Genomic DNA, 15,017 nt, shown 5'->3' on the forward strand with positions numbered 1-15,017 from the left:
CACATTATTGGGTTATGATCAGCCCCACTTTTGGGTAAAATCTCTATTTTCCTTGTTATATGACCTAAATCTTTAGTGCCCCACAACATGTCAATTCTGGAAAAAGTTTTGTGTCTTGCTGAATAAAAAGTATAGTCCCGAACTTCAGGGTTAAATTTCCTCCATATATCTTCCAAATTTTCTTGTTTGACCAATTCAAAAAAAGACTGGCAATTTTCCTTCTCTGCTGTTATTTTTTTTCCCTTCAGACCTGTCCACTGAGTTCTTAACTGTTCCATTAAAATCTCCCATTAACAAAACTTGGTCATAAGTCAGTTCATCAAGCTGTTGTATAATGTCTTTTTAAAAAGCATCCTTTGCGCCATTAGGCGCATACAATCCCAATAACAACATTTTTTTTCCATTTAATATTATCTCTACTGCTACAAATCTTCCATATTTATCTTTAAACACTTAATTTTGGCTCCAATTCTTGTTTAATATAAAAAATCACTCCCCTTTTCTTCTGTTCAGCCAATGAAAAAAATTCCACTTCCAATTGTTTGTTCCATAAAAATTTATAATCCTTTTGTTTAATATGCACTTCTTGCAAACAAATTATATTACAATTTTGTTTCTTAATCCAATGAAATGTTGCCCTTCTTTTTTGTGGTGAATTTAGTCCATTAACATTCCAAGACAAAAATCTACGCATATTCTGTGCATTTGTAATTGTGATTCTTTTTCCCTGGAGTTCAAAACTCAGACTTTCAGTTATTATCCATCTAAACCTCATTCCATTGTCTCTCAATTTTTCTGTCAACTTTTTGTATGTTCTACTATCATTTATCACTTGCCTTGGCAGCTCCTTCATGATTCTCACTCTACTGCTTCCCACTATCAGTGTCTTTTCAAAATTTTTATTCATGATTCTCCCCACCATTTCCTTTGTCATAAATCTTATGACAACATCTCTTGGTAAGTTATTTTTCTTGGCATAAAGCGAGTTTACTCTATACATATAGTCATACATGTTTTTAGTCTCTTCAGGGTTTCCCTCTAAAAATTCTGCAATTATTTTTATTATAAATTTCTTTTAAATCACCATCCTCCTTTTCAGGTACTCCTCTCAGACGTATCTGAGTCTCCATCAATTTGCAGTCATGGATTGTCACTTTTTCTTGCATTTTCAACAAGGTGGAATCATATACATTCATTCTGACTTCTACCTCCTGCACTTTCTTAGATGTTTCCTCAGTTTCCTTTCTGAGATCTTCCATGTCTTTTCTAATCTCTGCAATAATTCCTTTTTTCAATACATTTATCATCTCTCTCACCCCTTTCATCATTCTGGCCTCCATTGCCTCTAGTTGGTCCTGCATTTTTTCTAATGAAGTAGCCCTTGTACGGGGCTGCTTGTGTTCAGACATTTAAAAAACAGCAGACCTCACCAATTTTCAATTCGACTATCAGGTTCAAAAGAGTAGGACTTGCCCTTTACAACAAGCCCAATTTCACTGTCCTTGGAGCTCCCAAAGTCAAGATATTTATTTTTAAAGTCGAGCTAAACTGCTTCTCATAACGGGAGCAGGCTGAAGCTTCTGTTCAGGGTAATGGAAGGCAATTCAATGCCTACTGCCTACTTTTCTCAGTTAGAGATTAGTCCAAGATATGCACAGGAAACATTAAGGAGATTTACCTTGGCTAAAAGGGAGTCCTGGGGGGGGGGGGGCTTCTTTGAGGGGTCTCCGGGAAGAGTTGCATTTTCATCATCTGCAGAAGCTTTCAGAGTTATTTATTTGACATAAGCTCGACAGGATCCTAACCTTCTTAGACTTTGCTAAACATCTAAAGCTTTGAAAGACCGGTGAAAATTTGGATAATTGGAAAAGAAGGTACAGATTACTATATTTCATTCTGGAACTTTTTACAGCTTAATGGATTAAATTTTAAAGGTGGGAAAGGAAAATCTAGAAAGTCTGGAAGAAGAAGGGAGAAAGATGAAATTTGGACTTTATAAATATAAAGGACAGTGTTAAAAAGAGCTAAAAAGTGGAAAGGAATTTATTGTTTAGTCTACTTCCGGTTTTGAAAAAAGAGCAACAATCATCACATCGTCACAGACCTGCAGCACATTCAAGCAAGACAGGAAGTACGCCAAGTATCGTGAGATCTCCTTACCAGTGTGAATGAGACTTCGTGGCAACAAAAGCAGGAAGTAGCGGAAGGAAAACCTACTCTAGGAATATATACCATTGAGAAACATCGGCAGCCATTGCTGGGAGGTCAAAATAAAAACAATGTTTTTAAAGAATTCAGGACATTAAAAATTGTTGGAGTTAACTGAGAAGAAGGTAAGAAGATGAATACTATTGGTCATATTATTTGTGTGGACCTTGAACTTTTTTAAAAGGGGGAAAAATTGTCGGGAGCAGTAAAAAGTTGTGGCTGCCATTTTGGAAGATTTAAAAACTTTAAAAAATGGATGCTGTAACATCTCATTTGACCCATAGTTAGGCCCTTGCTTAGCAGAGAGAAGGAGGAAGTTTGCATAGTATGTAACATTTCTGCTTCTCAAAGAGAATTGTTTCCTGGTGTAACAGCAGCTAGCCAGAGCATGTTCTATATGTGCTGTATTCATTTTCTGTGGATGTTTTGCAGCTCCAACAATAATCACAATGGGCAGAATGATCAACTACATATGCATATTAGTTTATAAGTAACAACCAAGGCAACCTAGAAAGAAGGTAATCTTACTTGTGCTCCATCTCCCATATGGACTGTTTCTCATCATAATGAAACTTGGGGCGTTTTCGCACTGACCTTACTCCGGAGCAACGTCCCTCTTCACCACGCAGTGTCTGCACGGATTTTGCACCAACTGCTCCGCAGAACCCGGAAGAGCCACAAAGTCCCACGGCTTTTGCATCGCAAATGTAAACCGCCAAAAACCAGTTTACATTTGCGACGCAAAAGCCGTGGGACTTTGTGGCTCTTCCGGGTTCTGCGGAGCAGTTGGTGCGAAATCCGCACAGACGCTGCGTGGTGAAGATGGACGTCGCTCCAGAGTAAGATCAGTGGGAAAACGACCTTGGGCACATGAGTCAAGAAACATTAAATTACTACCTAGTAACTAATCCTACAGATCTGTAAGATGTATACTTTTTTACTTGGAGAACTGACATTTAAAAATGTACAGTGCATGTTGTTAGTACAGAATTAGAGATTTAGCATTGTTAAGGGAAGTTTTTAAAATATCTTTTTACCCATTTTATCCTTGAAATCCAAAAATCCCTCCCTTCCTAACAAATTTGTAGTCTGTTTCTAATAAATTCCATTTTTGATCCAAGAGGAATTCAAAAAGAGGAGCAGGAAAGGAAGTTCTGCAGGATTTTAGAACTTCACTCTGCAGGATGCTCAGAAACAGGCAGTGTCTTCTGAACCTTCCTGTTCTCCTTCAGGACCGCAATTTGCATCCCTCCCCGCACGATGTAGAACATATCAGCTGCAAGAGCTGAAATTACAAATGTGTTGTAGAAAAATCAAAGAAAATCTCTCTTTGAAAAGAGAAAAAAGAATAAAAGGAATCAATGGCTATATCTACACAAGTGAATTTTAGGGGAGAAAAACCAGGGCTATGCTATTCACATCAATCACAATGCTCCTCCTCTATCTGGGAGCCAAGTATAAAATCAGTGCAAAGAAACCCTTGAAAATAAAGTATCAGACAAAGATCTGAATGGGCAAAAATAAAATGTGTTTGAAAACAAAACAATAACAACAAAGCAGAGAGCCTGACAAAAACAAGAGAAGATGGAAGCCTGACAAAAACAAGAGAAGATGCAAGCCAGAAAAGGCACTCAGAATTTCATCTAGAGACTTTGCCAATTGTGAAGTGATGGCAGAAGCAAAGCTGACAGTGCTGCAGAAAAATTCTCCCCTTTCTGGAAATGTTGAATGCACTGAAGCCTAATACCATCACTCAAGATATTTACTGCAGGAATTGGCCATTGTGTGGCCTGCTGAATCAAAAGCATTGTAATTTGCTTGTGTTCAAACCATTTAAGAGCAGGAAGTCATTTCCCCTATATGCTGCTTTTTGTGAGCTGCCTCTGTTGGTTTGTTATTATGGCTGACCAGTATGTTCCTCAGATCTAGGCCTGGGGGGAGTGGTGTCAGCAGGTGCACTGCACCAGGCCCTTGGCCCAGAAGGGGCCAAAACAGCCCAAAGGGAACCCAGGAGTTTCCTGGAATCCCAAGATAAGGATTTGTATTTATATCTTATGTTGTTGGTCTACATAGCATGATTTTATTTTGCACTCTCAGGATCTTTCACTAGGGAAAGCATGTACCAGTTAGAAGATGATGTACCTCTCTACTCTTCTGCCAGGCAGGCAGAATGTTTAGGCTGGTGGCCATTGTTGTAGTGAAAGAGTTGGTGTATTAGTATATTTTAAATCCATCTTTAAATAGCAACTTTGGGCAGATAAGTTGAAGGTATTTACATTAGGCTATGTTTTCACTTATTTATTAATTTTAAAAAATTGTAAATTTGGATACAAGATTTTTTAAGCAACATGGCAATGATCACAGCTGATCAGGAATTAAATTTTCCCTTTTTAGATATAAAAGAAGAAATCATAAATCATCCATTAAAATGTATTCTCACAAATCAGGAACCTTGAAACAGAAAGAAAGAACTAGAAATATGAGAGAAGGGGACAGCAAAACATCTTTTGAATTGGATTAAGTGGCCTTTGGTGGTGGTGGTGGTGGTGATCTCATTCAACCTACCTCTTAAAAACCTCATCTCCAAACAAGGAGCAGTTGATTGGATAAAGGAGCACATGCAGAAAATGACAAAAAATGAACTGAAAGAAGCAGAAATACAAGCTTAGGGTGAATTGAGTGTGGAAAATGAGAAGAACAGTGTAGGCTTTGACATTTCCTTCTTAAAAATGAGTTTCCTTCTTAAAAATGAAATAGATAAGTATGTTACCAGTGGTCACATCTCATTGCCTAAAGCACTCCAAAAAGACACCAGCAATCAAACAGCAATTTTCCACAAAGTATACAGAAATTTCAAAGTGCCAATGAAAAACAACATGTAATAGACTGGCTTGTCTTGAGTCAACAGAAATAAACATTATATTGTTTTCAATGTTGATTATTTTGGCACAAAACTAGCAGCTCTGCATCAAAATCTGCACTGGCATCAGTTGAAGGCTGGGTTGTTAGTGGAAAGTCTGGAAACTATTCAACAGGATTCCAGAACATAAAAAAAGCAATAGCCACAGAGAATGTTACCTAGCTTGGTGAGAACTAGAAATGCCTAGGACACCATCTTAGAAGCGCCATCTTAGAAGCAACACTCAAAACTGAAGCTGTGAAATGGTACATTTTAAAGCATATCATTGATGTTGTACTCCTCTTGGTAGAATGTGGTCTGGCTTTTAATGGTTCATCCCATTGTATTGGTGATTCAAACAATGGAAACTTTTTAGGACTCATAGAACTGTTCTCCAGGTGGGACGCCATCCCTCAGGAGCACAGGTGAGCGATTTCAAGTTTATTATCTGTCTCATGATTCACAAAATGAATTTATTGCAGAATGCTCAAATCTTATGAAAACATATTTTGCTTGAGAGGCAGACTGCAAAATACTTGCAGTAATAGTAAATGCCACACCAGATTCCTCATATATAGAACAAACAGCATTTCTTTGAGATTAATAATTTTAAAAGAAATTGATATTCAAGAAAGATTTCTGAAATTTGCAGATTGTATCAACAAAAGAGGGGAAGAAAATGCTCAGTTGATAACTGATATTTTGAAAGAACATGCTATTCCTCTCAGTGACTGTAGAGCTCAAGCTTATGACAATGGACCAAATATGGCTGGATACAATGGTGCATAAGCAAAAATACAAGAACTGTGCCTAACAGCAATTTTTTTCACCTTGTGGTTGTCACACACTTAATTTATGTGGAAATAATGCTGCTGAATGCATTACCTGAGGCAATAACCTTTTTGGAACAATTCAAACTATCTACCACTTGTTCAAACTATCTACCAGCATGAATATTTGCATATTAGGCCATGCCCACTGATACCCAGCCAGCTGGAACTGTGTTCCTGTGCATTCCTGCTATAAAAAAAAGCAAAAGCAAAAGCTGGGGGCTGTTCTCTTTATGGTATGTCTGAAACAAGATGGTCAGATCATGTTGAAAGTGTAAAGCCTTTTGCCTGGAATTAAATTAGCATTGCCAATTTATTACTCTATTTCTAGGAAAAGGCAATGAGTATTTGATTAATTCTGTTTTTAGGGGGGGTTTCTGTGACATTGTCTTAATTGCTTCCTTCATTTTAGATCCAGTTTGTATCTTTATTTATTATTTTATTATGCCATTAAAGGTCAAGAAATAGAAATAGAATTAGCATTGCAAGACCTTCTAGAACTATATTTGATATCCAAACCATGAAATGAAGTCCAAGGAATTGTATTCTATGTGACATCTTTTGTCTCTGTGTTAATGTCAGCTTTGTGGTATAAAATATTAGCTCAAATAGATAATTGCAGTAAGATAATCCAAGCAAGAAATGGAACATTGGATGTCAAAGCAGAAAACATTGAAACATTCCTCACAGATCTTACAAAACTTTGAAATGATGGAAGTGCATGTGGAACAAAGCCAAAATTATTGTGTCAACACTTAAGATAGAAATAAAATTCTCTCATGGATGTAGTGGAGGGCAAGAGGGCAAGGCTGTGTGATAACAGACCTGATGCTAACTTGTTGGAAATGAATGACACAGATGATTCACCAGAAGAAGCCTACTTCAGAAAATCTGTCTTTTATGTTTTGTTAGACAGAGTTATAGCAGGAGTAACTGTCAGATTCAATGCTGTGATGCAGTTGGCTGAAAAGTTTAATTTCTTGTGGAAATACCTCCCCATGTTTGAAAGTGATTTGAAAGGAAAAGTTTTATTTTTTATCAAAACAATATCCTGATGACCTTAATGATGAAGATTTTTTGACAAAAATGCAGCATTTACCTTCAGTACATGAGGCAAATTTTGGAAATGCCTAGTTGAAACCATTGGATCTGTTGAACATATTAAGAAAATACAGATGGTGACCTGTTTCCAAATGTTTGTGTCAGTTTATGAATTCTTTTAACAATTTCAGCAACAGTAGCTTCTGCAGAAAGGCCATTTAGCAAAACTACGCTGATTAAGTATTTTTAAGGTCTATAATGTCTAAGTAATGTCTTGTGGATTAGCCCAGGTTGAGTACTGAATCAAACATTGCTAGAACAGTTAATTTTGGTGCTGTCATTAGAAATTTTTCACAAAAAAAGGCAAAGAAAGCTCATTTTTAAGTAAATACAAAGCCTTTAAAAACATTTTTGACCTTATGATTAAACCACTATGAATTAAAAAAAGAAAAGAAATAATGACAAATGGAGTAGGAAAGGGGCCCTGAAAATATTTTTGAACCATCTCATAAAATTCCTCTCAGAGGCCCTGCTCTGGTCCCTCGCACCTTGTTCATAGCTGCTTGTGTAGTGATAGTGATAATCAGGAATGGTCAGGGATGTGTAAAGGTGAATTAGTAGAATATTCACACTGCAGTGCTGAACTGGACAATATGTTGGATTCAGGAGTGGCTCATCTGTGAGTCAGCCCTAGGATAGACACCAGAGAGCATGCCTTTCTTCACAGTGCTGCTGCCCCAGCTGGTGGGTCAGACTGTGCTTCAACCACCTGGGTCCAGTCTCAGGGAGGGAAATATCTCTTCCGGTCTTTGACGGGGCGCCGCTGAAAGCGGCACACCGGGTTAGAAGCCTGGGAGTTCTACTGGAGCCTTCATTAACAATGGAGGCCCAGATAGCAGCCGCTGCCAAGTCAGCCTTTTTTCATCTGAGGCGGGCAAGGCAGTCGGCCCCCTTCCTGGAGCGTCGGGACCTGGCAACAGTGATCCACGCAACTGTCACCTCGAGACTGGATTACTGTAATGCCCTCTACATGGGGCTGCCTTTGTGCCGAACCCAGAAGCTGCAGCTAGTGCAGAACGCGGCTGCCAGACTGTTGCTGGGGCTCCCAAAGCGGGAGCACATACAGCCGGGGCTGCGTGAACTGCACTGGCTGCCAGTTGTATACCGGATTCGCTACAAAGTGCTGGTAATTACCTTTAAAGCCCTATATGGCCGAGGACCTGCCTACCTTAGGCACCGCCTCTCCCCGTACGAACCCCAGAGAGCACTGAGGTCAGCAGGGAAGAACCTGCTGACTATCCCCGGGCCAAAGGAGGTAAGACTCCAAAGTACCTGTACTCAGGCCTTCTCAGTTCTGGCCCCACAGCTGTGGAATCAGCTCCCAGAGCAAATGCGGGCCCTGCGGGACATTGAACAATTCCGCAGGGCCTGCAAAACCACTCTGTTCCAAATGGCCTTCACCAGCTGATACTACTAAATTGCCAACTAAACTTACTGATGGAATAGCACTAAATGTATTAATGTTTTTAGAATTTTATGGATTTAATTAACTGTTTTTAAATGTTATTTATTATACAATGTATGTATCGAATTTTATGCTGTTAGCCGCCCTGAGCCGCTTGGTCGGGGAGGGCAGGATACAAATAAAATGTATCTATCTATCTATCTAACCCACCCACTGAAGCTATGGAAGAAAGGGGGATATTTCATTGAACACAGGAAGTGACCCAACCTCTGAGTGATTCTCTAAAGGTAAAGGTAGCCCCCTGTGCAAGCAGCAGTCATTTCCGACTCTGGGGTGACATTGCTTTCACAGTGTTTTCACGGCAGACTTTTTATGGGATGGTTTGCCATTGCCTTCCCCATTCATCTACACTTCCCCCCCAGCAAGCTGGGTACTCATTTTATCAATCTCAGAAGGATGGAAGGCTGAGTCAACCTGGGGCCAGCTACCTGAACCCAGTTTTCGCCGGGATCGAACTCAGGTCGTGAGCAGAGCTTAGGACTGCAGTACTGCAGCTAAAATCTCCATGGTCTTTGCCATAGAGATTTGGGGATTTCTGGAGTTCCATTGGGAAGCAGAGATACATCTGGATTCAATTGAATTCCTTCCACTTTCTCTAGCTATTTCAGAAGGTAAGTGAACCTCAAACCAATCAGTGGCCCAGGGTATGGGTGTGTGTGCTCAAGCAGGCCCACCTATAATGAGGAAAGCCTTTTGAACATATGAACATATGAAGCTGCCTTATACTGAATCAGACCCTCGGTCCATCAAAGTCAGTATTGTCTTCTCAGACTGGCAGCGGCTCTCCAGGGTCTCAAGCTGAGGTTTTTCACACCTGTTTGCCTGGACCCTTTTTTGGAGATGCCAGGGATCGAACCTGGGGCCTTCTGCTTCCCAAGCAGATGCTCTACCACTGAGCCACCGCTTTTGGCTGATTCTGCTTGGAAACATATAGGTGCAACCCCAAACAGCTAGAGCACTATTTTAGATTGTAATTATACTTGTCTTTGAACTCAATAGGATTCTTTCAAAGCAAAGATGCATAGAAGTGAGGAGCAAAAATCTTAAAGTGACAAGATGCGATAAGGGATGGTCTGTTGTATCATAATTATGTAGAACAGCGATCCCCAAAACGTCATCCATGGGCACCAAGGTACCCACATATGTGCTTTCTGCTCCCTACATTCTTCCTAGTAGCTTTTCTTCCCCAAAGCAAACAGCCAACCCTAGCTTTTCTCCACCTCACTAGAGCAGGAGGTAATTCAGAAAAACTCAGGAGACATCACCAGTGATCTGCGGGAAATGGAGCACTCATAGAGAAACAGTTACCCTCATCAGAGGATGCTTGGGTTGAAACCTGCCAACATTTTGTGACTGGCTCTCTACACAAAGCAGCCATTTGGTGGTTGTTCCCCACTGCAGTCATTTTGTAGTGGTGCCAACTACATGATCTCAAAATCCAAAAGTGTCACATAATAAAGAACAGTACACTCCTTCTATCTGGGATGGTCGTCCTCTTCTACCAAGCACGCAGCTTCGGGAGGGACGCACATGGAGGGACGCACATGGAGGGAGATAGGGGACATCTGCCTAGCCAGCCAGATCAGCTGAATCAACTCTGGCGATCAATGGGGTGACAGATATTGCAGCCAGATTGCCCTCACATACCAGTTTCTCACTACCATTATTCCACCCTCAGGCTTCTGTTATCCCCCAACACAAGCGATTCATTTCCCATCAGAAAGCCAGTTTGGTGTAGAGGTTAAGTGTGTGGACTCTTATCTGGGAGAACCGGGTTTGATTCCCCACTCCTTCGCTTGCATCAGGTGGAATGGCCTTGGGTCAGCCATAGCTCTTGTAGAGGTTGTCCTTGAAAGGTCAGCTGCTGTGAGAGCCCTCTCAGACCCACCCATTCTCACAGGGTGTCTGTTGTGGGGGGAGAAGATATGGGAGATTGTAAACCGCTCTGAGTCTCTGATTCAGGGGAAAGGGCTGGGTATAAATCTGCAATTCTTCTTCTTCAATTCATCAGTTGCTCCATGGGTGCATTTTGAAGTGCAGTTCCCTCTAGTTTCCCTCACAGTTTCTTAATCCTTAAAAGGCAGTATCACAAAGCTGTGAGGGGAACTGGAGGAAGTCGTGCTTTAAAATGCACCTGCAGAGCAACTGGTAGAAAATCGATCACTTTGCATCAGGAAAAACAGAAGCCTGGGGGCAGAGCAACACCAGTGAGAAACTGGTCACAGACACAACATGGTTCAGTACACCAGACATAGAATACAATGAGATTTCAACAGGGACCATTGTTCTCACTGTGATGTGTGCTATTGTACCAGCTGAAATTCTCACTTTGTGATACAAGTTATTTCCTCTGTTTTACTTATTTCTCTTTAATTGCACTCTTCATAGTGGATCTCATAGTAGCTTGTGTTGGTCTGCCAGTGGTCTTTCAACCTAGTGCTGATAGATCTATATCTGATTGACCTCTACAGTGGTGCATTATCTCTATTCCCTGACCTGATTGTGGTTGCATTTGGTTCCTCTTTACATTTCTAAATACGTGGGATTTTTAAAGGCGTTTCAGATGTTTCAAAATGTTTTTCTGCAGTAAATCCATTTATATTTCTATTTACTTAAAATACCTTAAACACCATGCTTTCAGTTATCACTTCTTGGAAAATGCATTATTTCTGGTGACATATTTGCTGAAAATGCATTAGAAGTAGAATGTTCTATATATTTAAACTTCAAATTTAATGTGCCTAATAACTCCTGTCAATTGCTAAGTGAGTTCTTCATTTGACAAAAAGTATTTTTTTAAAAAAAAAATTCTTTGTAGTAATCTGACAATGTATTGTTGAAATTATCATTATTTTATAATGGCTAAGTTTACAGTAAGGAAAGGAAATAAAGAAACAGCCATGTAATTCAGTGAGTCTCATTACTGCCTGCCATTGATTTTTTAGTCAGAGCTGCTGAACAATAAATGAAAGAGCTTTATGCAGCCTGAAATTGATGTGCCTCTTCTCATGTTGCTTCTTTTCTGAACATTCATCTTAAAAAGAGGAAAGACGCTAGTTCTGCAATACTCCATATTCCCCCTCTTCCTGAAGCCTTAATGTAATGCCTGTTAGGTAAAAAGAATGTCAAGGATGTGCTGACAGGCTCCATGTTAAAGGAGGTAGATTCTGCCTTCCCTTTCTCCAGTGACTTCTGAGCCTTTGCTCCAGATTTACAATGAGGTAAGTACACAGAAACCAAACTCCTTGTTCCCGTTATGAGGGTCTCTCTTCCCATTTAAGGATTTTATATATTTGTTTCTTTGCCTTCCACAACACACTAAATTGTGATTCAATTGGTTCAAGAGGTTTTTTCTTTAAAAGAAAAGAAAATGAATCAGCAATGGATCAATTTTAAATAGGAAGATTTTGCTCCTGTGTTCCTGTGAATCAGAATAAGAACATTTCAGTTACCACTGGCCCAAGGCAAGCTATATCATGGTACCAGAAAACAGTGGAATGGTCAACAAATTATTTTTATTACCTTGCTGAAATTATGGATTTTGCTATAGGCCCAATGACTTTTGTTAAAAGATGCCTCTAAGAAGTGTGGGGAATGAACATTTTTTGGCATTTAAGAAGCTATTACAAGCTTGATGGTGACCTCAAGGAAACCGCCGGAACTAGTCCATTCCAACAGAAGTTCTACCATGAAAGTTCCATTGCTTTCAGCTGGGTTTGTACAAGTCACCCACCTATGCATGCCACATTAAATTCAGTGGAGGTTACACAGTCAGAGAGCTTGATAGATATACACAAACATGGATAATCTATTTTAAACTGTTGTCCCAGCATCCCCTGTGTTGAAAAAGCAGCAGAAATAGAAAGGGTTTTCTTTTATTTTCTATTTAACAATAGAGAAAATCACTGTGGCACAATTTTCAAAAATAAATAGTAACATTTTCGAAAAAGGAAATATAATGCTGCAATAATTTTTCATAATACATTTGAACACGTGGAAGAGAAAAGCTTTTACTTGAGAAAATCACTGTGAAACTTCACAGTATGACCACAAAACTCACAGAGTTCAAATGTAGCTAAAAACCAATACTACCTATGGTCCCAGTATATTAAAAAGTACGCAGATATTCTATAGTTATCTAGTCTAGCCTCCTGGACTACAATCATATCCCCCAAAAGATACTTGCCCAATTATTTGAATCTCTGAAGGTAGGGGGGAGGAATCTACAAGAAGGTCCTAGTTATTAACTGACAAACTGTTATTGAAAACAAAATGCTTGTCTAGACAGACCATGGTGTGCAGTTCTAACATTGCTGTGATTTTCTCTTGAAATCCACCAGGAAGACCATTTATTCTTTTGCAGAATTTTACTTCTGAAATTCTCCCTAAAATAGTTCCTGGTCAATCCTTCATGTATCTGCTTCACTAGTTAGGCTGAACAACTGTTTCCTGATTTTGTTTTTCTTTGACATCATTTGAAAACTCAGTATTGACTCTACCAGCCATTAAAGCAATTCATCTAAGGTGCACTAATGGCCACAATGAAAAACAGAGTTAGTTACTGGAAAATGCTCTGAGCAGCTTTGCAAAAAAAAAAAAAAAAAACCCCAAGCTGGATAAAAAGGCAACAAAAATGGGGGGGTTTAAAATCAAAGTTGTTGGGTTTTTTTAATGGATAAAGTTTGTGTTATGAAGATCCAACTTCTCAAACCAATTTGATTCCCAAGCAAATTAATTTTAAAAATCATGTGATATCTTTACTTCAATGGGGGCTGAATCTTTTCTTGAGCAGCAGTGTGCCAATACACAAATTCTACCAAATGACTGCAAAGCTGTCAAGTCAATATTCAGTGTAACTAGATTCAAATATTTCCTCCAATGATAATGTTTTATACACTATAATTTGGTACCTACACCATCACTGGTAATCCTTCGTTCGGATTTCCAAATAGTGGCTATTTGGTTTTACAGAATTCTAGGAATGATGTACCATTTCAGAGCCACTATAAGCCACTGTAGAATTAAAAAAAAAAACCTACAGCATCACTTCTTGGGAGCATATGCAGTAAGAAATAGAATTAGAACATCAAATGTAAATATGGCTTTGAAAATCATGTGGAATATGTGAAACAGGCGCAAAAGCAAGTGGCAGTGTGCACTTAAATTATAAGAGGTGCTGCGCAAAGATGCAAAAATATGTACACTTTACAAATAATAAATCCTCAGAATAATTTACTTTTTGGTAATAAAAAAGAAGCCTGGGAAGAATAATGAGCTCAGATTTTTCAATCAGACACTTAATTTGTCTCAAGGCAAGAAATCATTTATGCTATTAAAATATATATGCTCTAATTTTCCAGCTCTAAACATTTTGGAGATGACATGTTTCTCATCTCCACTGTGTTTTTGGTCTGAATATGTACAAATACTTTTGACATGGTTTAATTTCTGTTTTGCAAACACAGAGAGTATATGAGACAGAATATCACCCATTTTGAGAGATGCCAAATTATAAAGTTCTTCCTCACTTGCATCATTATGCATTCTAAAATATCATCATTCTCCAGTTCCCCATCCCTACACACACACACACACACACACACACACTCCTTCTTATCAATAGTTTATTATTTACATATCTCTTCAAATACACTGATAGGACTAATAATTGATTTCCTTGAGGTAGAAATTATATGCTGCAATCAATGTTAAAAGATACCTTTCGTTCATTCCAAAACATGCAAATATAGACAGACTGTAAAAAATACTGAAGAGCATTACCTGAGGATAAATAAATCTGATAAATATTCTTCAGTTTTTGTCTGCCATGATCACCAAGGAATTGTCTTTCAAGTGTGGCTGGAAGCTGGATTATTGTTACCGATCTCTAGCTCAGCTTCTTGATTTCTCCTTTGTGTCCAGTTGGTGATCGATCTTTGATGCTTCTTGTGCTGGTTGCTCTTTAGTCACACTGATGCTAGCCTGCTGTCTCCCTTTCTGGGTGCCTGGGCTATGGTTAGGGCTTGTCTTAGAGGCAAGCTCCCTCTTTCTCCCTGTGGTGGACCAGCTGTAGTTCTCGAGGCTGCTTCTGCTGCTATTAGAAGCTAAATGGCGACTGCAAATCTGATACAAGCTTTGAACTGCCATCTACTGAATAAATGTGGAATGAACATCCAGGATTTTATTTATCCCTGCCTCCTTAACAAAGGTAGTCATTTCTGCCATGCAATTTACCCAGCCTAAATTAAAGCAATTATGTCTCTTTTGCTCAATTGTATCCCATCCACGATGCTAAGTACACAACAGAGGAGCCCTGATTCTATAGTATCCTTCAGCCCATACACTTTGTCAGTAGATCACTTTTGGATTATGGAGAAAGTGACTGCAATAAAAGTGCACTGAAGGAATTTTATTGCAGAAAGCCACATGTTGCCCCACAGGGTGCTCCAGACAGAGGTTAAATTAGTTGGTCAAAAGGAAGAATAGGTTTAAAAGGCTCAGTGCTTAATATCTA

At 39.2% G+C, this 15,017-nt stretch overlaps 1 protein-coding gene across 1 annotated transcript in view; it reads right to left on the minus strand.

Moving 5' to 3' along the window:
• DIRAS2 (DIRAS family GTPase 2) overlaps window positions 1–14,615 on the minus strand; it is a 47,937-nt gene extending 33,322 nt beyond the window's left edge. Inside the window, exon 1 of the mRNA XM_060236417.1 lies at window positions 14,285–14,615. The gene's annotated coding sequence lies outside the window, so the exon portion shown is untranslated. The remainder of the gene's footprint in view (window positions 1–14,284) is intronic.
• Window positions 14,616–15,017: the final 402 nt, after the last annotated feature.

This window comes from Heteronotia binoei, chromosome 4, assembly GCF_032191835.1.
Source record: "Heteronotia binoei isolate CCM8104 ecotype False Entrance Well chromosome 4, APGP_CSIRO_Hbin_v1, whole genome shotgun sequence".
Taxonomy (NCBI): Eukaryota; Metazoa; Chordata; class Lepidosauria; order Squamata; family Gekkonidae; genus Heteronotia; species Heteronotia binoei.